At 41.6% G+C, this 23,255-nt stretch overlaps 1 protein-coding gene across 12 annotated transcripts in view; it reads right to left on the bottom strand.

The window, feature by feature from the left end:
• OTUD7A (OTU deubiquitinase 7A) overlaps positions 1–23,255 on the bottom strand; it is a 249,575-nt gene that overhangs the window by 144,794 nt on the left and 81,526 nt on the right. For 8 of the 12 annotated variants that reach the window (XM_056572520.1, XM_056572518.1, XM_056572519.1 and 5 more), the window contains 2 exons: positions 11,638–11,722; positions 7,475–7,618 (listed from right to left, as the gene is read on the bottom strand). The gene's annotated coding sequence lies outside the window, so the exon portion shown is untranslated. Of the gene's footprint in view, positions 1–7,474; positions 7,619–11,637; positions 11,723–11,820; positions 11,939–23,255 lie in introns of those variants that run through there. The other 4 variants (XM_056572527.1, XM_056572530.1, XM_056572528.1 and 1 more) reach the window with 3 other exon arrangements.

Below are 23,255 nucleotides of genomic sequence, written 5' to 3'. Positions count from 1 at the left end.
TCTTTATTATGCAGAAATGAGACACTCCCCGCACATGCATGCCTTTCACCGAGTGTCTCATTTCTGCATAATAAAGAAGGACTTTTAACGTTCCAGTGGGTGAGTGCAGCGTTATTTTCTATCTCTGCATATTATTGCAAGATTTTTAAATTAGTTCTAATCAAAAATCTTAATCCTTCAAGTACTTGATCCACAGGAAGTTCTTCTCTTTTTGAATTTCCTTTCTGTTCCACCAGTGCTCTCTGCTGACACCTCTGTCCATTTTAGGAACTGTCCAGAATAGGAGCAAATCCCCTTAGCAAACCTATCCTAAAATGGACAGAGGTATCAGCAGAGAGCACTGTGGTCAGACAGAAAGGAAATTCAAAAAGAAAAGTACCGTATTTATCGGCATATAACACGCACTGGCGTATAACACGCACCCCAATATTTACAGTTAAATTTAAGTTAAAAAAATAAATGTTAAATAAATGATGAACTAAATGCCACATCATCCCCCCAACTGTAATTTCCCCTGCACCTCAGTTTGGCCCCATCCCCCCTAGTGCCACATCATTCCCTGTGCCACAGTTACCCCTTTCAAGCTGGAAGCAGGGAGGGATGAGATCACTGTGATGTGTTCTGTGGGGAAAAAAATACGAATATTCGTAATTGTGAATATATAATGCTATACTTGCCATATTCACGAATATGCAATAAATATTCGAATTGCGAATATTCGCGCTCAACTCTACTGAGCAGGACAAGGGCATGGGCTGCCAATAGGTCAAGGAGGAGATCTAACCAGGAGATGATGGGTGGTGGAGGTCTCTGAAATTAGGGGAGGAGACTAATGAAATCCACTGGGACCAGATTACCATATGCTTATCTATGCTGGGGTGCGAGTCTGTGAGACTGTGATCAGCGGAGTGGGTGATCAGTGGAGCGGGTGTCCCCACGCGGTCTGTCACCCAACAGTGACTTACTCAGGGGCACATACCATGTGTCCCTGAGGAAGTCACTTTCGGGTGACAGAACACGTGGGGACACCAGTTCCGTTGATTGGTACTATGGTTTATTTATGGTGATGTTTCTATCCGGACCGTGCACTGATTTGATTACTGAGCCTTAAACAGGAGGCTATTGTATACAGTTATACTATTGTGATTATACATTTGTTTGTGCATGGGGATAGTGTTATATCTTTATTGATAGGAGTGAGTAGGGTGTCCCTGTGGGGAGGTCCTATTAGTGTGGGATTCCCTCCGTGGTTAAGGGGAGGGTCTTAGAGGTTTTCTTGCCCTCTCTGTGTTTTAATTGCTTTTAATTTTGTACTAATAAAGATATATATATATATATATATATATATATATATATATATATATAAAATGTAATTTTTTTGGTGTGTGCCTTTTGGTATGTTTATGCTGTTCTTGGTCTTAGTTTTTATACTTATGTAATTTAAACATAGGTGGCACCCAATTTAGAGGAGATTGTGCTCACTAATTCTTGCTTTTCACAGTTATTTGAACATGTCAGGTAAGGACGGATAGAAGTGTGAGGGCAAGGCCGGGACCCTGTACCATTTGGTGAGTAATTTATCATTTATTTTCTGTGACTTACAAGAGATAGATGTTTTAGTGGCATGTGGGCACAGCCGTCACCCACTCCTCCATGAATGAGTGGCCCGCTGCCTTTTCCCAACTAAGTCGAAAAAGCAGAAGCTGGTCCTTAAAAGAATCCAAGAAGAGATTGTACAATACAATGATTGGACGATTTACTTTCAAGGTGGAGGCACACAGGTGCTCGAAAGAGGTCAGTGAGCAATGGAGTTGGAGTTCCGTTTTAGCAGTCATAAAAGAGGTGAGTATTGAAAAGTGGAGGCAAGAGAGGGTGGACCATCTCCAACTAGAGAGGCAAGTGGCTTTAAGGCAAACGTGTCAAGGAAGTCCCTAAAGGTCATCTCCCCACTTCTGTGTTTATTCAGGAAAGAGAGGGGGGGGTGGGTGAAGGCTGACTGGGAAAGCAACATTTCCAAACACAAGGGTTAGCGGGCTATTAGGAGCAGAGATGTGGGAGTGCTTCAGATATGAAGATTTCATCCATTTTAGGTTGTCTAGTTTTAACAGGCCTAATAATTCTACTGCAGGCACATTCATTTCTGCAAACACTCCTCACATTCCTCCATTGTATTACGTTTCCTTTCCCCACCTTCTTGCATTAGGGAATCCTCCAGTCATTCAAGTCCTTTATTACACAACCCAGTAGTATGCACCCTTGCTGCTATTGAGACCTCCTATGTCTTTACTTCTTAAGGGCTTTTTCAATTATTCGAGATTATGGAACAATATCCAGGGGTCTACAACTTCACTTCCGGCTTATGAAAACCTGTGGATTCTGGTGTTCAGGGGATAACCTGTACAGGGACAGAGCTTGAGTAGCTTATGACATGTTACATCAATTCTCCACATCTTCCTGCAAACTTTTAAGAGACAAAAAAGTTGAAAAGAAACAAAAATCTAGTAGAAAAACTTCCAATAACGTTCTCCTTGTCAGCATCACAAGAAAAAAGATGTATATAAAGCTAGTGAATAAAAGGTGGTGGAAGGAGGTAATAAATCTTCAACTAAAGATGGAGAGCACCGGGAGATGGAATACCTGCTATTTTTTCTCTTGGTCAGCTATAGTTTTTTTTACTCTCTGAACACATCTATATAAAAAATGTTAAATTTCTTTTTATTTTAATTTTTATAATTTTGCATTTAAAAACTGACCACTAAATCTTTTCTTGAAAAACCTAGAGGCCTGTGATTCTTTAAACCAGTCCATTACACCTATCCACGTCTAGGAAGTGATGTTTAAACGTGTTACATCAAAAATTGATTGGACTATTGTTGTAACCATTTAAATAGGAAATGCTATTGTGCCACAAACAGTATGACATTTCACCCGGAAGGATATGGAAGAGTAGCTCTAAATTATCTACTCATTTAATTACACAGTCCCAAAGTCCCTTGGTAGCCATACATGACCATATACTATGTATTGAGTTGGTTATTTAACATTTAAGGGATGGTACTAATTTATCAGTGGCACCCAGGAGAGGACATTAAAACCATATATAGAATTACATAATAACTTAAAGATGTGCTACCCATCAATATTCATTGCTTTTCATACTACACATTTACATTTTTTTTTTTTTAGGGGGGTAACTTTCAACACCTATCAATAGTCACTGCCCTACATACTAGATTCCTTATTTTTTAGGGTAAGCCTCACAAACCAATCAATAGTCACTGCCCTACATACCAGATTCTATATTTTTTGATTAAGCCTCCACATTTATCAATTACTTCCCTACATACCTGATTCGATATTTTTTGTGGTAATCCTAGGATCCTGTAGTTCCCTCCTCCTGGTGTTGGAAACTACAGAGCTACAGATTTTCAATGGGCCTTCCAAGATCTTCAAGTACAAGAAGGTTTAAGTATAATAGTGCTCAGATCTATACATTTAAAGGTTATTTCCCCGATGATCCTCATCACTGGTAGATATTCTGTCATAAATGGCCTTTGTTTAAGCATAAGAAGAATTTTAGAGCCACTTAAGGGCAACTTAACTTATTAGAAAAATGTGGCATATATTAAGGGGCAACTACTAACCTAATGGCTGTAACAAAGCTTACAAGTAGTCAGAAAGAGTGAAGGTTAATTCTCTTTGTCTTAGAGGGGTCCTTGAGGAATTCGAGGTAAAGATGGTATGCTTAGTGCTAGAGAATAATTGAGCTGAGAGGTGCAGAATAATCCATTCCCGCTGCAAGTCATGCAGGAGAGTTGCCTGCTCCGGAGGGAATTCAGAAGCTCTTTCCTTATTGCAAATCTCTTGGAAGTTCAAAGCAAGGCAAGTATGCAATCTTAGTAAAAATACATTATTTCCAGCCACAATTATATATTTTTTTTTCCCCACAACTCTTTGTCCTAGGTTAAGTGGTGGAGTATAAAGGGGGAGTAAAATGCAATCTAGTCTGGTTGGATCTTAAAAAGTTGTTTGTGTTAAATGGCACCATTTATATCTGATATACAGGGTACCAGCAAAAATGGAAGCCAACACATACCATGCCTTATTCACAGTGGGTCCATTGAGTTTAATGGATCGAATGTTGTGACTATGTTTGTACATTTTCTGAATATTTTTGTGGGACTTAAAAGTATAGTTTGTGTTACCATGGAGACACCTTGTCTGCATAGGAACCACATAAACAAAACTGTAACCTTTGAAAAGCTTCTTAGTTATTTATTTTATATCCATTAGGAGAAAAAAATCACAGGTGTAGACTTTAAGGAAGTATCTCCCATAGATATTAGGAAGAATCTCCCTTCAATCCTCCGTTTGATCAAAAAAGACATACTGGAGAGTGGATCTCTCGAATGTGATGGGCAAGGAGCTAATGCTAAATTATGAAGGAATAACTAATTATTCTCTTAAAGGAGTACTGCAGCCAAAGAACACATCCTCTAGCCTGGTGATAGGGGATAAGTGTCTGATTGCGGGGGGGGTCCGACCGCTGGAACCCCCAAGATCTCCCTTACGGTAACCAGGCATTGCTGCGGCTCTGCGCGGCTAATGCTCGTGTCATTGCCCCCTCTATTCAGCTTTATGGGAGAGGCGAGGAAGCACGAATGCTGCATCTCCACCTCTACCATAGAGATACATGGAGGGGGCGTGTCTGTAGACCTATTTCTACATGCCTCCTGCATGGGGAGAGCCGGGGCAGAGTGTTCTCCTCTGTTCTCCTATGTACTCCTTTAATGACCGCCGATACATCTTTTTATGGTGGTCATTAAGAATACTTATTCTAGTATGTTGTTTTTTTACGGTGGTACTGGAATAAGGCACTGGAATGCAGGGATCGAAGGACCTCGGCTGCAAGTTTCACTGCTCCTGGTAGATAAACTCTTCAGCAGTCAAACTGTGACTGCTGCATGTAAGTAATCTCTGCGCCATTCACCCAATAAACTTTCCAGCGACATGATCACCTTTGCCAATAGGCTTCCAAGGCAGCAACGGGTGTCTGCATAGATACGTTGCCTCTTGGCATTACGCTGACAGGCAGAATACACTGCACTAGAGTATTCGTGAAGTGTATAATAACAATGATCTGCTGATGGCGGTCAAAGTTCTCTTGCGGGACTGGTAAAAATAAAAATCTAAATAAAATAAAATGTAATAAATAAATAATAAAGCTGGTACTGTAAAGCAAATTGTAAAACACAAAAAAAAGAAACAGAAGAAACAGAACTCAATGGCATTAATGCATGGGTGGTTTTTATTTTATTCTAGTCCATGGAATTCTCTATACATATTTCCTTAGTCAAACATAGTCTCAGTGCACAAACAGGGTGTAAAATCTACAGAGCCATTCACAAATTGGGGACATCTAGAAAGAAAAATACAGTGGTTATAGGGGAGAGGTAAGTGAAATGGGATGCTGCTGAGGTCCATTATAGATTCCTTCCCACTACTGCTTCAATGACTTGTCAGGATTGATTTAGTGTTTACAGCCAAGATGACAACATCATCAATTATCATTTAGAATCCAGTAAAAACACATTACTGCTTTGTGCACCTAATTTTTTGTATCATTTTGTTATAATCCGCTGAAGCAACCAAATAAAAATGTTCATAAATGTGTTTATAATAACGCTTATCTATTATGATCTCTGTACAACTTCCTAGACAAGTGAAGTGTGTAACATAAATCTTCTCCAACTACTGACCAGCAAATGCAGACAAATCATTCTGCATTTCTGCCACGTCTTCTCTAGCAATAGTCTAACCGAACTATAGCAAGAACATGGGCTGCAATGTGTTTATGACTTGAAATTTCACTTTTCAATTATTTGTGGAATTAAAGTGGTACTCCCATGGAAAACGTTTTTTTTTTTTTTTTTTTTTTTTTTAATCAACTGGTGCCAGAAAGTTAAACAGATTTGTAAATCACTTCTATAAAAAAAATATTAATCCTTCCAGTACTTTTTAGGGGCTGTATACTAAAGAGAAATCCAAAAAAGAAATGCATTTCCTCTGATGTCATGACCACAGTGCACCTCTGCTGTCCATTTTAGGAACTGTCCAGAACAGGAGAAAATCCCCATAGCAAACATATGCTGCTCTGGACAGTTCCTAAAATGGACAGCAGAGGTCAGCAGAGAGCACTGTGGTCATGACATCAGAGGAAATGCATTTCTTTTTTTGGATTTCTCTTTAGTATACAGCCCCTAAAAAGTACTGGAAGGATTAAGATTTTTTAATAGAAGTGATTTACAAATCTGTTTAACTTTCTTGCACCAGTTGATTTAAAAAAAATGTTTTCCACGGGAGTACCCCTTTAAATTAAATGCACAATGATAATTCAGCAGATTGTGATCATTTAAAGGCTGCAGTGTGAGCGGATGTAAGAGAAGAAGAAAAAGAAGTAAAACCTATACATGAAAACATGCTTAAAATGGGTTACTTCCATCCAGGTGACCACCAAGGGCAGTGCATTACCGAAGAATCAAATGCTCAATATACAGGACGTCATTGCAGCATTTCCAACAGAAAACCGGAGAGGAAGAGATATTTGGTCAGTGACAAAATGAGTAAGTATAGGCTTTTTATTTTGCCCCAAAATATATATAAACTATTCCGCCTTTTTATATAATTACCTTATCTGTTTACTATTGTGTTGAAACAAAACCATATGAAATAAATCAAATATTGCTCATACGTGTCCGATAAGATCATTAATTTTTCCTCTGCCTTAACCATATCACCCCCATCTATGTAAGAAACTTTCTGCATCAAGAGCCCTGCCCACAAGGATCTAGAGGCCCCAACCCATAAGTTTACTAGCCATAGTGTGTTTCCATTATCTAGGAACAGTTTTAAGATATTGAAAGAGGGACTTCAATTTAGTTGTGATTTGACATAATAAATCTGCACATGATTATTAACTATTAATTTTCCAGAAAATACAATGAGTATTTTTAGGCTGTAAGACTAGCCCAGCTTATATATCACTGTGCAAAGTGTATAGACATTAGAGAGAGGAGAGCCATTGTTCACATTCATGCAGAATAAAATGTAGTTCCTTAAAGGGGTACTATGCTGCTCAGCGTTTGGAACAAACTGTTCCAAACACTGGAGCCATGCCGGGAGCTTGTGACATCATAGCCTTGCCCCCTCATGACGTCACCTCCCCTCAATGCAAAGCTATGGGAGGGGGCGTGATGGCTGTCATGCACCCTCCCATAGACTTGCATTGAGGGGGTGGGACATGAAGTCATGAGGAGGTGAGGCTATGACGTCACGAGCTCCCTGCGCTGGCTCCAGCGTTCGGAACAGTTTGTTCCAAACGCTGAGCAGTGGAGTACCCCTTTAGGAGTGTTGGTAATGGTGGCAATGAATGATTCCTGAGCTGAGGTCCATTCGCAAAGCAGCTTATACTTACTTTTATTAGCCTTTGAGCAACATGCGGACTGAAACGTTTAAGGTGGGTAACACGCTGTATTGTATTGTTTCGCATTCCGCTGCAGTGTATATAAACTTGCACAAAGTTCAGATGCTGGAAGATTCCAGTTGTTGTCTACACAATCTAAAATGGGAAAACTCTTTGCATTAGAGTAAATCATCGCAGTTCTACCACTGATATGATGGGATATTTGAAAATAAATCTATTAAATCTATTTAGCATTCTGAAAATGAAAGACTTGCAAAAGCCAACATCAATGTGTCCTCAGGTGTTCAAAATAAGGCAAAAAAAAAAAATACATTTGACATGAAAGTGAATTTAGTTTTCCAAGCCTAAAGGGGACCAAAGCTCTGCACAGGGATTTTATAATGATAGACACTGACTAATCAGACACAAACGTCAAAATGTCAAAAGATCAAGATTTTTATTGTGCACTAATTTAGATTTCATTGATAGGCAGGATCAATTCATTAGTATGCATCCAACCTTTGTTTGGACTTTAGATATCCCTTGTGCTTTGTGGAAAGGTCCCCAAAGAACACATCAAACTTTCATTGTACAGGGTGGGCCATTTATATGGATATACCTTAATAAAATGGGAATAGTTGGTGATATTTAATTCCTGTTTGTGGCACATTAGTATATGTGAGGGGGGAAACTTTTGAAGATGGGTGGTGACCATGGTGGCCATTTAGAAGTCGGCCATTTTGAATCCAACTTTAGTTTTTTCAATAGGAAGAGGGTCATGTAAAACATGAAACTTATTGGGAATTTCACAAGAAAAACAATGATGTGCTTGGTTTTAACGTAACTTTATTCTTTCATGAGTTATTTACAAGTTTCTCTTTGTTTACAGCCATTGACATGTCGTCGAGGTTAACATGTGAGGAGCAGATAGAAATTGTGCTGATGTCTGGTGAACGCAGTTACCGGTCATTGCTGCATATTTCAATGCAAGACACCCTACGAGACCACCCATCTCCCATGCTACAGTTAGCAAACTGCTTGCTAAGTTTCGTGAAACTGGTTCAGTGTTGGATTTGCCAAAATGTGGACGCATGAAATCTGTCACTAAGGAAGAAACATCAGTGGCTATTCTAGCTTCATTCAGCAAGAGCCCATAGCGTAGCACTCGCCGCATGTCACTGGAGAGTGGCATTAGTCGAACATCCCTTCGGCGGATATTAGCTACTCACAAATGGCTCCCTTACAAACTCCAGCTACTGCAGCATCTCAACGAGGATGACCCAGATCGGCACACTGAATTTGCAGAATGGGCAAAACAAAAATTGGAACAGGACATTGGAATATCTTTGGGGTCATCTGAAGGCAATTGTCTATGCTGTGAAGATACAAGATGTGCAGCACCTGAAACTTCGGATACTGGAAGCCTGTGCCAGCATTTCTCCTGCGGTGTTGCTAGTGTGAAGAGTGGGAGAAGAAGGGTTGCATTGACAATCCAAAACAATGGGCAGCACATTGAACACATTTTATAAGTGTTCAGAAACTTGTAAATTACTGATGAAAGAATGAAGTTACGTTAAAACCAAGCACATCATTGTTTTCCTTGCGAAATTCCCAATAAGTTTGATGTGTCACATGACCCTCTTCCTATTGAAAAAACTAAAGTTGGATTCAAAATGGCCAACTTCAAAATGGCCGCCATGGTCACCACCCATCTTGAATAGTTCCCCCCCCCCCCCACATATACTAATGTGCAACAAACAGAAAGTTTATATCACCAACCATTCACATTTTATTAAGGTGTATCCATATAAATGGCCCACCCTGTAGATCACTCTGTTCCTAACTTTTGAAACATACTTTTTTCAGGAAACTTTTCAGGATAAGCTGTCATGTGTGTGTACAAAGGAAGCAATATAACTTCTGGCCATTATATAACTTGTATATAGCATTTTTGATCAGATTTATGCTCTGCAAGTTTCACATCTAATGTTAATTTGTCCCTGAGCTAGTTGGTGTATGGCTACCAAACAATTCACACACACACAAGACGAGACCTTGTTGCCTTATAACTCTATAAAACAGGGATAGCATGGAGGACATTATAGAGCAGGTGTGAGCAGTCTAAGCTGTGAATGAAACCCTGGGGTAAATCTAATACTCCCAATAAGCTTGTGTACTCTACATGTAGTCTCCGTTTGCTCTCCCTCTTTCCCAACTCCCCTCTCCATACACTTCTAAGGGTAGCAAGTAGACTGATCCCTTAGTGAGCTTACAGTCTTTCTTGTAAACACAAGATACATTTAAGAAGGTTTAGAGTGAATGATACGATTAGTAGAGGGGAGCAGAAAATGAGCCTCTTTCTCGGATTAGATAGATCAAAAAGATTTTTATATTAGATTTTTTTTACACAAATCTCTTTGAGACAACCACCCAAAATTGCACAAAAAAACAGTCTCTTAGGGGGATGGCGTTCTTAAAGCATGAATAATTAAAGTGAAAATAAAATTCGGTCACAAAAAAACCTTGTTTGGGTAAGGGGGTGGTCTTTTGGAAAGGTTTCTCACAGAGGTGGTCTTTTGGAGAGGTTTCACTGTATTAAAGGGGTACTCTGCTCCTAAACATCTTATCCCCTATCCAAAGTATTGGGGATAAGATGTCTTATCGTGGTAGTCCTGATGCTGGGGACCCCCACGGCTGCGGCACCTTAGACATCGGTTGACTGGCAATGCGTAGCGGAGGCTTGTGACGTCATGGTCGCACCCCACTCGTCCTGTCACGGCCATGCCCCCTTAATGCAAGTCTATGGGAGGGGGCGTGACAGCCGTCACGTCCCCTCCCATAGACTTGCATTGAGGGGGCATGGCCGTGACGTCACAAGCAGGGCGCAGCCGTGATGTCACATGCCTCCTGCGGTGCACCAGACGTTCTAAAGGAACGTCGGGTGCCGCAGCTGAGATCACAGGGGACCCCAGCGGCGTGAACCCCGCGATCAGACGTCTTATCCCCTATCCTTTGGATAGGGGATAAGATGTCTACGGGTGGTGTACCCCTTTAAGTTTCTCATGTACTTATGCAAAGTTTGCAGAAAAGACAATGCCTATTTAAGGGTTACATATCCTTTGCCATAATTAAATCAATACACCCATGCCATATGAAGGTATTTGAATGCACTTTTCTGTAAAACCTTTATGGCTCTGGTATACCAGCCTCTACATATCATTAAACTGTTATTTTACTGGCATTTAGTTCCATTGTCATGCGCATGTGGTAGACTTTCTCCAAGACAAAAAACAACGAAATCACTTAATATACCGTTGTATATATACACAGTATATACTGTGGCTTATGAGCCTTCTAAAACCATATCAGTAAATAATTTTTTTTTTTTTTTTTGTGATTAAACAAGTAATAGCAAAGTTAAAGAACTATACCCTTCCCTTCAATTCCTTGGTTGAACTTTATTGATGTATGTCTTTTTTCGACCAAACTAACTAGGTAACCATCTTCCCTTAGCTTTACTGATGTGAAAGCAGAGCAGCCAAATACACCAACCTCCATATAAAAAAAGACTCTTAGTGCATGGTTCCTCCTGGTTTATCTTTATTCCTCCGCCTTCCCCTACCTCTCATCACTGACACACATTCCTTTTAAGGGTTAACCCCCCCCCCCCCCCACACACACACACCTTGGGGAAGGAAGGAGAAGAAACCTCTGACTGGTTGTGACTGGCAACATCAATACTATATGTAATTTCTCCATTTCTCTATGATCGTAAAATATGAATATGTCTCAAAATACCCATAATATACTAGGTTTTTCTAGCAGAAGCCAATCCTGTAACTGCCTATTCAGAGCTGCTCCCGGTCTTTCACACTGTCCTTTTCATACATATCTATTATGTTAGTCCAGTCAAGTACATGAATAGGCTTGCAGAGCTCTTTTCAACATTTGGTAAACTGGTGCCAGTCTGTCAAGCCTACAAGACCCCTCTGACAATCAGCTCTTTAAGAGGCCAGGAGGATCACACATTTAAATAAACAGCATTTTGTCTCGCTTTCAGCCACAGGCATATTTCACACTTGTACAGCCATTGACAGAAGATTGAAAACATTAAGAATCATATTTCTGACATAAAGCGTGAAATGTACTTGTCTATTTTTTTTACAAGCACTCACCTTGCAGTCCAATTAGATATGCGGATTAGATTCTATGCTCAAAGATGCTGGGTGGGCTTTGTCTATGAGCCATGTCTCCTGGGACCTAAAGGTGTAAAAAGAGAAAAATATCAGAAAGAGTTCAAATGTAAAAGTATACATATATTTGCAAACTTATGAATAGAAAAAACAATTCATTGTCACCATTGTCCCTGTATACGATCTTTGTATGGTGCATCCAATATTCTCAATCCATGACAACCGTCAATCCCTGTCTTGGCATAAAAGGGCACCAATAATGTGGGATTCTCTGGGATCCTGGCAAGTTGCATTGCTGGATGGAAAGATTTTAGTGACTTGATCTGCATGAATGAATGCAAGACACCGCATCAGTCATTTTACAGCGAAGGGAGCAGACTACCTTCGATGTACTGTTCTTAGTGCTGGGCGGTATACCAGTTCATACCGAATAAAGGTGTTTTTTTTTTTTTTATATATGAATTTTTCATATACCACAATACCGGTGAGTGTATACCCTGTTGGGGACAGGGGGCCAACCTGTAGACCCTCCGCTCGCTCCCTTCCTATAACGCGGGCCCCGTGTCATAGCGTGTCGGGCCCGGCACCTAGCAATGACCGGGACCCGTGGCTAATAGCGTACGGCACCGATCATGGCGCCGTGCGCTATTAACCCTTTAGACGTGGCATTCAAAGTTGATTGCCGCGTTTAAAGTGAAAGCTAATCAGTGCCGGGTAGCTCAGTGGGCTGTTCGGGACCACCTCGGCGAAATCGCGGCGTCCCGAACAGCTGGAGGACACGAGGAGGGTCCCCTACCTTTCTCCTGCATGTCCGATCGCCGAATGACTGCTTCGTGCCTGAGATCCAGGCAGGAGCAGTCAAGCGGCAGAATCATTGATCAATGTTATCCTATGGGATAATAATGATCAATGTAAAAGATCAGTGTATACAATGTTATAGCCCCCTATGGGGACTATAACATTGCAAAAAAAAAAAAAGTTATCTGTATCCTTAGTCCTATGGATACGCCCGTGGGAATTCCGGTCCCCGCCGCTAGCCCGGTCGGGGACTGGACCATGATGACTGCTGATATCTATCAGCAGGCATCCCGTGCATATGCCCAGGGGGGGTCCTGAGTACCCCCCCCCCCCCCATGTCGGCGATCGCAGGAAATCGCCGCTCAATTCAGACATGCGATTTTTGGCAGATCCGGGTGATACCGGTGTCCTGTGACCCAGAAAATCAGGGGGATCGGGGTGTCCAAGACACCCCCGGTCCCCCTGAAGGGATAGGAGTTAGTTGGCAGGGGTGCCAGCCCTCCTATCCCTGCTATTGGTCATCAAGAAGTGATGACCAATAGCAGATCGGGGGCAGGGGGGTTAAAGTTAGGTTCCCCTGTCCTGCCCACTGACGGTAATCCGGGCAGAACAGGGGAACTGTAGCGTGACCGGCGGAGGTCCCTTACCTGACCAGGGGCGGTGGGCGGCGATGACGTACGTCTCCCTCGTGGCTCCCTGGTGAAGACTACTGAGTAGTTGCCTAGCAACATATGGGGGGGGGGGGGCTAAAGTTTGGAGACCACTATACAGTGGTTTCTAAACTGTAGCCCCCCCCCCCAGATGTTGCAAAACTACAACTCCCAGCATGCCCAGACAGCCGTTTGGGCATGCTGAGATTTGTAGTTTTGCAAGATTTAGAGGGCTACAGTTTGGTGATCACTGTGCAGTGGTCTCTAAACTGTGGCCCTCCAGATTTTGCAAAACTGCAACTCCCAGCATGCCCACACAGCAGTTTTCTGTCTGGGCATGCTGGATTTTGTAGTTTTGCAACATCTGGAGGGCCACAGTTTGGAGATAAATGTGCAGTGGTCTCTAAACTGTAGCCCTCCAGCTGTTGCATAACTACATCTCCCAGCATACTCTTCGGCGATAAGTACATGCTGGGAGTTGTAGTTTTGCAACAGCTGGAGGCACCCTGGTGGGAAAATATTGAGTTAGGTAACAGAACCTAACTGAAGGTTTTACAACCAGTGTGCCTCCAGCTGTTGCAAAAGAAGTTTTGCAACAGCTGGAGGTTTGTGCCCCCATGTGAATGTACAGGCTACATTCACACGGGCAGGTTTACAGTACCCTAAAAACACTACATTACACTAACACATAATAAAGGGGAAAACACTACATATACACACCCTTACACTGTCTCCTCCAATAAAAATAAAAAACATTGTACGGCAGTGTTTACAAAACTGAGCCTCCAGCTGTTGGAAAACAACAACTCCCAGCATTTCTGGACAGCCACTGACTGTCCAGGCATGCTGGGAGTTTAGCAACAGCTGGAGACACCCTGTTTGGGAATCAATGGCGTAGAATATCCCTATGTCCACCCCAATGCAATCCCTATTTTAGTCCTCAAATGCGCATGGCGCTCGCTCACTTCAGAGCCCTGTGGTATTTCAAGGAAACAGTTTAGGGCCACATATGGGGTATTTCCATACTCGAGAGAATTTAGTTAAAAATTTTGGGGGCTTTTTCTCCTTTTACCCCTTATGAAAAGGAAAAGTTGGGGTCTACATCGGCCGGTTAGTGTAAAAAAAAAAATTTACACCAACATGCTGGTGTTGCCCCATACTTTTTATTTTCACAAGAGGTAAAAGGAAAAAAAGACCCCCATAATTTGTAACGCAATTTCTCCTGAGTACAGAAATATCCCATATGTGGGCGTAAAATGCTCTGCGGATGCACAACAAGACTCAGGAGTGAGAGCGCACTATGAGCATTTGAGGCCTAAATTGGTGATTTGCACAGGGGTGGCTGATTTTACAGCGGTTCTGACATAAACGCAAAAAAAATTAAAAACCCACATGTGACCCCATTTTGGAAACTACACCCCTCACAGAACGTAACAAGGGGTATAGTGAGCCTGAACACCCCACAGGTGTTTGACGAATTTGGATGGGAAAATTAAAGAAAAAAAAAAAAATTATAAAATGCTGGTGTTACCCTAAATTTTTCATTTTCACAAGGGAAAATAGGAAAAAAGCCCCCCAAAATTTGTAACCCCATTTCTTCTGAGTAAGAACATACACCATATGTGGATGTAAAGTGCTCTGCGGGCGAACTACAATGCTCAGAAGAGAAGGAGCACCATTGGGATTTTGAAGAGAAAATTTGTCCGGAATTGAAGGCAACATGTTTACAAAGCCTCCATAGTGCCAGAACAATGGACCCCCCCCCCCCCAAATGTGACCCCATGTGTGGACGTCAAGTGCTCTCCTGGCGCACTACAATGCTGAGAAGAGAAGGAGCGCCATTGAGATTATGGAGAGAGAATTTGGTTGGAATAGAAGTCGGGGGCCTTGTGCATTTACATTATTCATTTTCACGGACCACTGTTCCAAAAATCTGTCAGACACCTGTGGGGCGTAAATGCTCACTGCACCCCTTATTCAATTCTGTGGGGGTGTAGTTTCCAAAACGGGGTCACATGTGGGGGGGGGGGGTCCACTGTTCTGGCACCACGGGGGGCTTTGTAAATGCACAAGGCCCCCGACTTCTATTCCAACCAAATTCTCTCTCCATAATCTCAATAAAACCATTTCAGAAAAACTCACTCTCCCATTGTTGCTCCTTCAGAAAAACCCATTGTTGCTCCTTCCCTTCTGAGCCCTCTAGTGAACCCGCCGAACACTTGATATATACATATGAGATATTTCCTTACTCGAGAGAAATTGGTTTACAAATTTTAGGAAGATTTTTCTCCTTTTACCCCTTGTAAAAGGGGTGCAGTTTCCAAAATAGTATGCCATGTGTTTTTTTTTTTTTTTGCTGTTCTGGCACCATAGGGGCTTCCGAAATGTGACATGCCCCCAAAAACCATTTCAGCAAAATTTGCTTTCCAAAAGCCAAATGTGACTCCTTCTCTTCTGAGTATGGTAGTGCGCCCGAAGTGCACTTGACGTCCTAACATGGGGTATTTCCATACTCAGAAGGGATGGGGTTACAAATTTTGGGGACATTTTCTCCTATTACTCCTTGTAAAAATGTAAAATTTTGGGGAAAAAACTGCATTTTTAAAAAAAAAATTATTCATTTAAATGTCCAACTTTAAAATAAAGTTGTCAAACACCTGTGGGGTGTTGAGGCTCACTGGAACCCTTGTTACGTTCCCTGAGGGTGTAGTTTCCAAAATAGTATGCCATGTGGGGGTTTTCTTGCTGTTCTGGCACCATAGGGGCTTCCTAAATTTGACATGCCCCCTCAGAAAAACTCACTCTCCAAAATCCCATTGTTGCTCCTTCCCTTCTGAGCCCTCTAGTGCACCCACAGAACACTTCACATCCACATATGAGATATTTCCTTACTCAAGAGAAATTGGGTTACAAATTTTAGGAAGATTTTTCTCCTTTAACCCCTTGTAAAAATTCAAAAACTGGGTCTACAAGAACATGCGAGAGTAAAAAGTTAAGATTTTGAATTTTCTCCTTCACTTTGCTGCCCTTCCTGTGAAACACCTAAAGGGTTAACACACTTACTGAATGTAATTTTGAATACTTTAAGGGGTGCAGTTTTTATAATGCGGTCCTTTGTGGAGTATTTCTAATATGAAGGCCCCTCAAATCCACTTCAAAACTGAACTGGTCCCTGAAAAATTCTGATTTTGAAAATTTTGTGAAAAATTGGAAAATTGCTGCTGAACTTTGAAGCCCTCTGATGTCTTCCAAAAGTAAAAACATGTCAATTTTATGATGCCAACATACAGTAGACATATTGTATATGTGACTCAATATATAATTTATTTGGGATGTCCATTTTCCTTATAAGCAGAGAGTTTCAAAGTAAAAAAAATGCAACATTTTCAAATTTTGGAATTTTTCACCAAGAAATGATGCAAGTATCGACGAAATTTTACCACTAACATAAAGTAGAATATGTCACGAAAAAACTATCTCGGAATCAGAATGAAAAGTAAAAGCATCCCAGAGTTATTAATGCTTAAAGTGACAGTGGTCAGATTTGCAAAAAAGGCCTGCGTCTTTAAGGTAAAAATAAGCTGCGTCCTTAAAGGGGTACTCCGCCCCTAGACATCTTATCCCCTATCCAAAGGATATGGGATAAGATGTCAGATCTCCGCAGTGCCGCTGCTGGGGATCCCCGGGATCCCCGCTGCGGCACTGCGCTATCATTACAGCACAGAGCAAGTTTGCTCTGTGCGTAATGACGGGCGATACAGGGGACAGAGCCGCGTGACATCATGGCTCCGCCCCTCGTGACATCACGGCCCGTCCCCTTAATGCAAGTCTATGGCAGGGGGCGTGATGACCGTCGGGCCCCCTCCCATAGACTTGTATTGAAAGGGGCGGAGCCGTGACATAGCGATGCTCCGGCCCCTGTATTGCGCATCATTACGTGCAGAGCGAACTTGCTCTGTGCTGTAATGATAGCGCAGTGCCGCAGCGGGGATCCCGGGGATCCCCAGCAGCGGCACCACGGCGATCTGACATCTCACCCCCTATCCTTTGGATAGGGGATAAGATGTCTAGGGGCGGAGTACCCCTTTAAGGGGATAGTAAAGATCATTTAACCCATCCCCCAATAAAAGTCACAATCACCCCCCTTTTCCCATTTTAAAAAAGAAATGAAATTAAAAAAATTCCCATTTAAAAAAAATACTGTTAAATACCGTGAAACCGTCATAATTTAGAAAAAATACTGTGACATACATTTTTGGTCATACCGCCCAGCACTAACTGTTCCCTCTAGCAAGGTTGACTACCACCTTACACATTAACCTAAGCATAGCTATGAGGGTCAACCTGTCACATGACCCCCAGCTATTTTAACTGCATATTTCTATTGGGAAAAATAATCATGAAAAAAAGGCAACATGACTCTCGTATATGGGGGAGGGTTAAGTATGAATTTATATATATAATTACAGTAGGTACTGCACATTGTGAATATAAGGGCAAACAGTGATAATATTATTAATATTACATTAATAGTAAATAACCACTCTCTTACAACCTAATTTATATGAATGGTACTGCAGATGTATAGAATAGGTTGTGTAAGGTGAGCACTATTTGTCATTTCCCTATCCTCTGTTGGCTCTCTATGATACAAGCAAATGTCAAGAACTATATGTTCTGGTTTTCATACAAATTTGGCTGTGGTGCTGTCCAATCCAACAACAATTCACATCCCATGTATATAAATGGAGTTTCTGCATTCCTGTTCACAAACAAAGTTAACGTGCCATTCTATTAAAGGGGTACTCCAGCGGGAATTTTTTTTTTGTTGATTCTGGTTCTAGATGATTTTGGTTCCTTTTCCGGTCTCGGGGTCAATTGGGCCAAGTTGTCCTTGATGCCATTGTCTGTGACGACGGGCCTGGTTTCATCGCTTCCTCACGGGTTGCAGTTGGTCTCTCACTTTAAATATTTGGGAGTGGAGGTCTCTGCTTGTTTAAAGGACTATGTAAGGTTGAATTTGGATCTAGTGTTGTTATCTGTGACAGCTAAATTACAGGCCTGGTTCCCTTTACCCCTATCTCTGGCAGGCAGGATTAATATATTTAAAATTATTGTTTTGCCTAAGTTCTTGTATCTTTTCCATCTTTCTCCTGTGCTTCCCCCTAAGAGATTCTTTACGAGGCTGAGTCGCGCTCTGAGGTCCTTCTATTGGCAGGACAAACATCCGCGCTTAAACTGAGGGGTGGTTTAGCTGCTCCTAACATCTCCTAGCGTCTCAACTTGTGTATGCTGCCTGGTGGATTGATTTGGATCTGGCGAACGCTTCCACTGCTCTAGCGGGAGCTCTCATGGATTCATATGAAACACTGACTAATACCCTGTACAGATATACCTCCGCTTCTAACTTGCTGCCTCCTATTAGAACAGTGGCCGAGGTGTGGTCAGTGGTTTCTAGACGCTTTCCACTACCAGTAATGTCTCCCAGGGCACCATTGTGGGGGAATCCTCATTTTGAGCACCTGCAGGAGTTGGAGGCTGCATGGTTTTGGAGCGCTCACAGAGTCAAATTCGCCATGCACTTGTTTGGGGAGTTTCCTACTTTCCCTTCATTCCAAGATATTGTGCGACCGCTTTCATCTACCTCGAAGTGCCCAGTTTAGGTTCTTCCAGTTGAGACATGCGGTGGTGGCGCAGTTTGGCTCTCTTGATGTGACCCCGGCCTTTTCTGAAGTAGAGTTGCTTCTGGGAACCACTGACCTCACTAAACCCTTGACTCAGGGTTATGCATGGGTCCTAATCCATTTGAGTTGGCCTTTGCGAAAAGGGCAGGGGATAAACCTGATTTGACGGCTGATCAATGGAGAGAAGTTGTTAAGTCCTATTATCCCACGGTGGTTAGCACAAGAGATTTGCTTATTCAGGTTCGGCTCATCCTTCGTTCATATTACACTCCGGTTAGGCTTTCCCCTTTGGCTGTCTCTTCTTCTGATGTTTGTTTTAGATGTCATGCGGATGTGGGCTCTCTTCTCCATGCTACGTGGAGCTGTCCTTGTGTAGAACCCTTCTGGAGGGAGGTGCTACAGTTCCTGTCGGACCACTTGGAATTCCTATGTGTGTTTTCCCCGTTTGTCTGTTTGTTGGGTGTTGTTGACTTAGATTCGGGCTCTTATAGGAGCCTACTTATTCGATTTTTAATGTTCTGTGCACGGAAAGTTCTGATTATGGCCTGAAAGGAAACTTCCACTACCTCTATTGGACGGTGGTTCAACTTAGTTAAAAAATATGTACCGTTATACAGGATGTTGTACATTAGTCGTAAATGCCCTAAGAAATTTGACAAAATCTGGATGCCTTGGCTTATTATAGGAGAATCGGTTGTACCCCCAGAATGGGTTGGTTCTCCTGGGTAGGAGGGTTGTCCTTATTCTGGTGAGGGAAGCGAGGGACACTCCGGGAATGTGTGTGAGCGTATGTGTGTGTGGTCTGCGTCTTCGTTTAGTGTTTAATGTCGGCTGGAAATGGATCTCCTCACCTACCTGCTTCGATGAGCATGTGTTGGCATTTGTTTAATCCTGCTTTTTTTTTTTTTTTTGGGGGGGGGGGGGGGGATTTCTGCATCCGGCTGTATGTTATTTTATGTTATCTTAGTTTTGTATTGTTTTGCCGAAAACATGAAAGTTATTAATAAATACTTTCATTTTAAAAAAAGAAGTAATTTACAAATCTGTTTAACTCCCTGGCAGCATGAGATTTAAAAAATAATTAATAAAAATGTATTTCCACCAGAGTACCCCTTTAAGTGTCTAAGGTGGTCAAACCTCTTTTAATGGGCACTGTCAGATACAAAAACTGACAGTTTTGGCAAAACATTAATCTTTCTAATATACTGTATAATAAAACTGTATCTTCTTTTTATAGAAATCATGGCTTATAAAATCATGGCTTTGTCCAAGCTGAAGCACAGTCATGGACAAAGTCCAGGAAGTGAGGGTGGGCAAGCACTCCTCTGTGCTCTCTCCTGTCTGATAGCACTCCTCTGTGCTCTCTCCTGTCTAATAGTACTCCTCTGTGCTCTCTCCTGTCTAATAGTACTCCTCTGTGCTCTCTCCTGTCTGATAGGACTCCTCTGTGCTCTCTCTTGTCTGATAGAACTCCTCTGTTCTCTCTCCTGTCTGATAGTACTCCTCTGTGCTCTCTCCTGTCTGATAGCACTCCTCTGTGCTCTCTCCTGTCTCATAGTACTCCTCTGTGCTCTCTCCTGTCTGATAGTACTCCTCTGTGCTCTATCCTGTCTGATAGCACTCCTCTGTGCTCTCTCCTGTCTGATAGTACTCCTCTGTGCTCTCTCCTGTCCTATCAGACAGCACAGAGGAGTGCTAGCCCACCCCCACTTTCTGGACTTTGTCCATGCCTGTGCTTCAGCTTGGATAAAGCCATGATTTCATAAGCCATGATTTCTATAAAAAGGAAATACATTTTTCTAATTAAGTCTATTAGAAAGGTGAATGTTTTGCCAATATGTACAACATATAAAAAGCTTTTGAATCTAACAGTGCCCATTTAATTATGATGTTTTGGGATACTTAATAAGCTCTATTACATTAGCTTTCCACAATGTAAATGAGCGCACACGTCATAGATCATTTAAAAATTCTATAACAACACCTGCTTCCATCCATTGTCTGCCCTGCTTCCCCTATTATAGGGGCAGATATGCAGCCTACAATCAATTTTTTAGCAAGGCAAATCTAAGGCCTGTGCTCATTCTTCAGCTGATAGCTGTCCTATTAAACAGGGCAATATTGGCTTGTTTTGTCAATCACAGCTCAGCTAACCAGCTAACTACTTAAGAAATTTGGCAATGGCTTGATGTAGAATATAACTTTTCATTAGGGATGTCCTCAAAGAATTCAGATTGCTATAAAAGCCCAAGGAGGATGATCAAATTACTGACTAGGATTCTCATTGTTGACAATTTCATATTTTTTTTTTCCTCAACATTGAGTAATTCAATCATTTTTTCTTTAACATAACCTGGTAAAATACATCCCTTTTACTAAAAGAAATGACTTTCATGTGTATGAGGTATGATTTATGAATCATAGAATGTTCAGACATTCAACAAACCTCATAACAGGGGAACATGTCAATAACAGGCCTCCCAAACGACAATGATTGGAACGGCAGTGCAGTCTTTTCCTCCCCACCATTCATAGTCTATAGAAGCACCAAAGATAACCAAGTACAAGGTTTAGCAATGTTCATTCATAAAGCTGGTTCTTCAGGTAACAAAATGTGCTAATTTTTTAAAACCCCTTTACGTAATATGTATAATACACAGCACAGTGGCTAAAGAAAGTCAACGAAAGAAAGAGCAAAGGCTAACTACAGTCAGTGGTTGTACATGATTGTGTGCGTTTATTAGTAGTAAAGAACACTTATTTATTTTGGATAAACTTCTTAGTTTTAATGGTCTTCTAAGGCTTATGCTATAGTTTCCATGAACAGTACCCATTCTCTACAATGAAAAATGTCTATGGTTTACATCTTTAATGATCTGTTATGGACCACGAAAGGAACACAACAAAAAAGCACGTGCTCTGGCCAAACTTTACTCTGCGACAAAGCATTTCCACAAATGTATTTTTTATTACCTTACATTATTGCATTTGCTGTGCTGGTAAAAGACAAATCCAATTGATGCTCACTTAAGTGCCACATTTAGCCATTAGGCTTCAGTATGAAAGGGTTACTGCAATAGACAGGGGATTTACCGGAAACAAGTTAAAATGGTCCATTTCTCAAGGGAGAACTTGGCAGCTTCAAGTTTCATGCAAAAGAGTTAATGAAAGCATAAATAATATGGACCATTTACAATATATGGTTAGGGGAAGGCACAGTGTGGAAGAGGGAATTACTTATGGAGTTTAAAAGACAAAAAAAATGTAATTCAATAAATAGTTGTGAAGTCATCCAAATAAAAAAAAACACCAGCTGTTATACTAAATTCCTACATCTTGAACATAATTTGCTCCACATTTTGAACAAATTAGTCGTTAAACTGCTTTCAAGACCATATGTGAAAGCAGAACCGGCCCCTTAGCCAATCACTGACCAAGATGGGACAGCACTGCAGTGATTGGCTGAGCTGGCAGATCTTTAAAGGAGTACTGCAGCGCAGGTCAATATCTCCCATCAGAAGCTCAGTAGTTCTAGCAGTTAGTCGACCCCCATAGCAATGTATAAGACAGCAATTTTGGGTCTAACTCTAATGCATCATCATTTTCCCAAGATGCACGGGAGGTTTGTCATCCTCCCGTGCCATGAGTTGATCCGCCCCACATATGAAATATATATGAACTAACTGATCGCTCAGCCCTGATAGACTGAGATCTATTGCCCCTCTGGCAGTAATGAGTGGGCAGATTTGAAAAAATTCTGGGTATGAGTTATACAGACTTTACATGGGAGGCTTTACGTCAGAAGCAGTGACTCATGGGACATGTAGTTTATTTTAATGGAAAGCTTTCCTGCAGAAATAGAAAGTGCTACAAAAATACAACATTAGAATGGAGGAACAGGGGCAGACAGACAAGAAACAAGGACATCAGTGTAGTGGGAGTTAAAACAGACACAATCCTGGGATTTTAGTTTTTAAACAATGTTTTGTTAACTGCTGTATACGTATAACTTATACTTATAACGTAAGTACGTATAGCTTTTTTTTATTTTTACACCATCCGCAATATATATATATATTTTTTTATAATACCGGAATATCTCTTTAAGGCTAAAAACTAGGGGCTTCTTGGACAACACCTCTGCAGCACAGTGGATCCACAGCCTAGACCAGTGATGGCGAACCTTTTTGAGCCAGAGGGCCCAAACCGTAATGCACGCCATCTTTTTCCCCTCAAAGTGCCAGCACAGCAATTAAATCAAAACACTGAGGTTTAAGTTTAGAAAAAACAACTTAGGTAGGCAGTATGTTACCCCACATTAGATAGGCAGTATGTTCCCCCACATTAGGTAGGCAGTATGTTCCCCCACATTAGGTAGGCAGTATGTTCCCCCACATTAGGTAGGCAGTATGTTCCCCAACAGTAGGTAGGCAGTATAGTTCCCCCACCAGGGCTGTGGAGTCGGTAG

Source organism: Hyla sarda, chromosome 4, assembly GCF_029499605.1.
Source record: "Hyla sarda isolate aHylSar1 chromosome 4, aHylSar1.hap1, whole genome shotgun sequence".
NCBI classification, from domain to species: Eukaryota; Metazoa; Chordata; class Amphibia; order Anura; family Hylidae; genus Hyla; species Hyla sarda.
The sequence above is the reverse complement of the archived record's forward strand: the minus strand, read 5'-3'. Positions and strand labels throughout refer to the sequence as shown.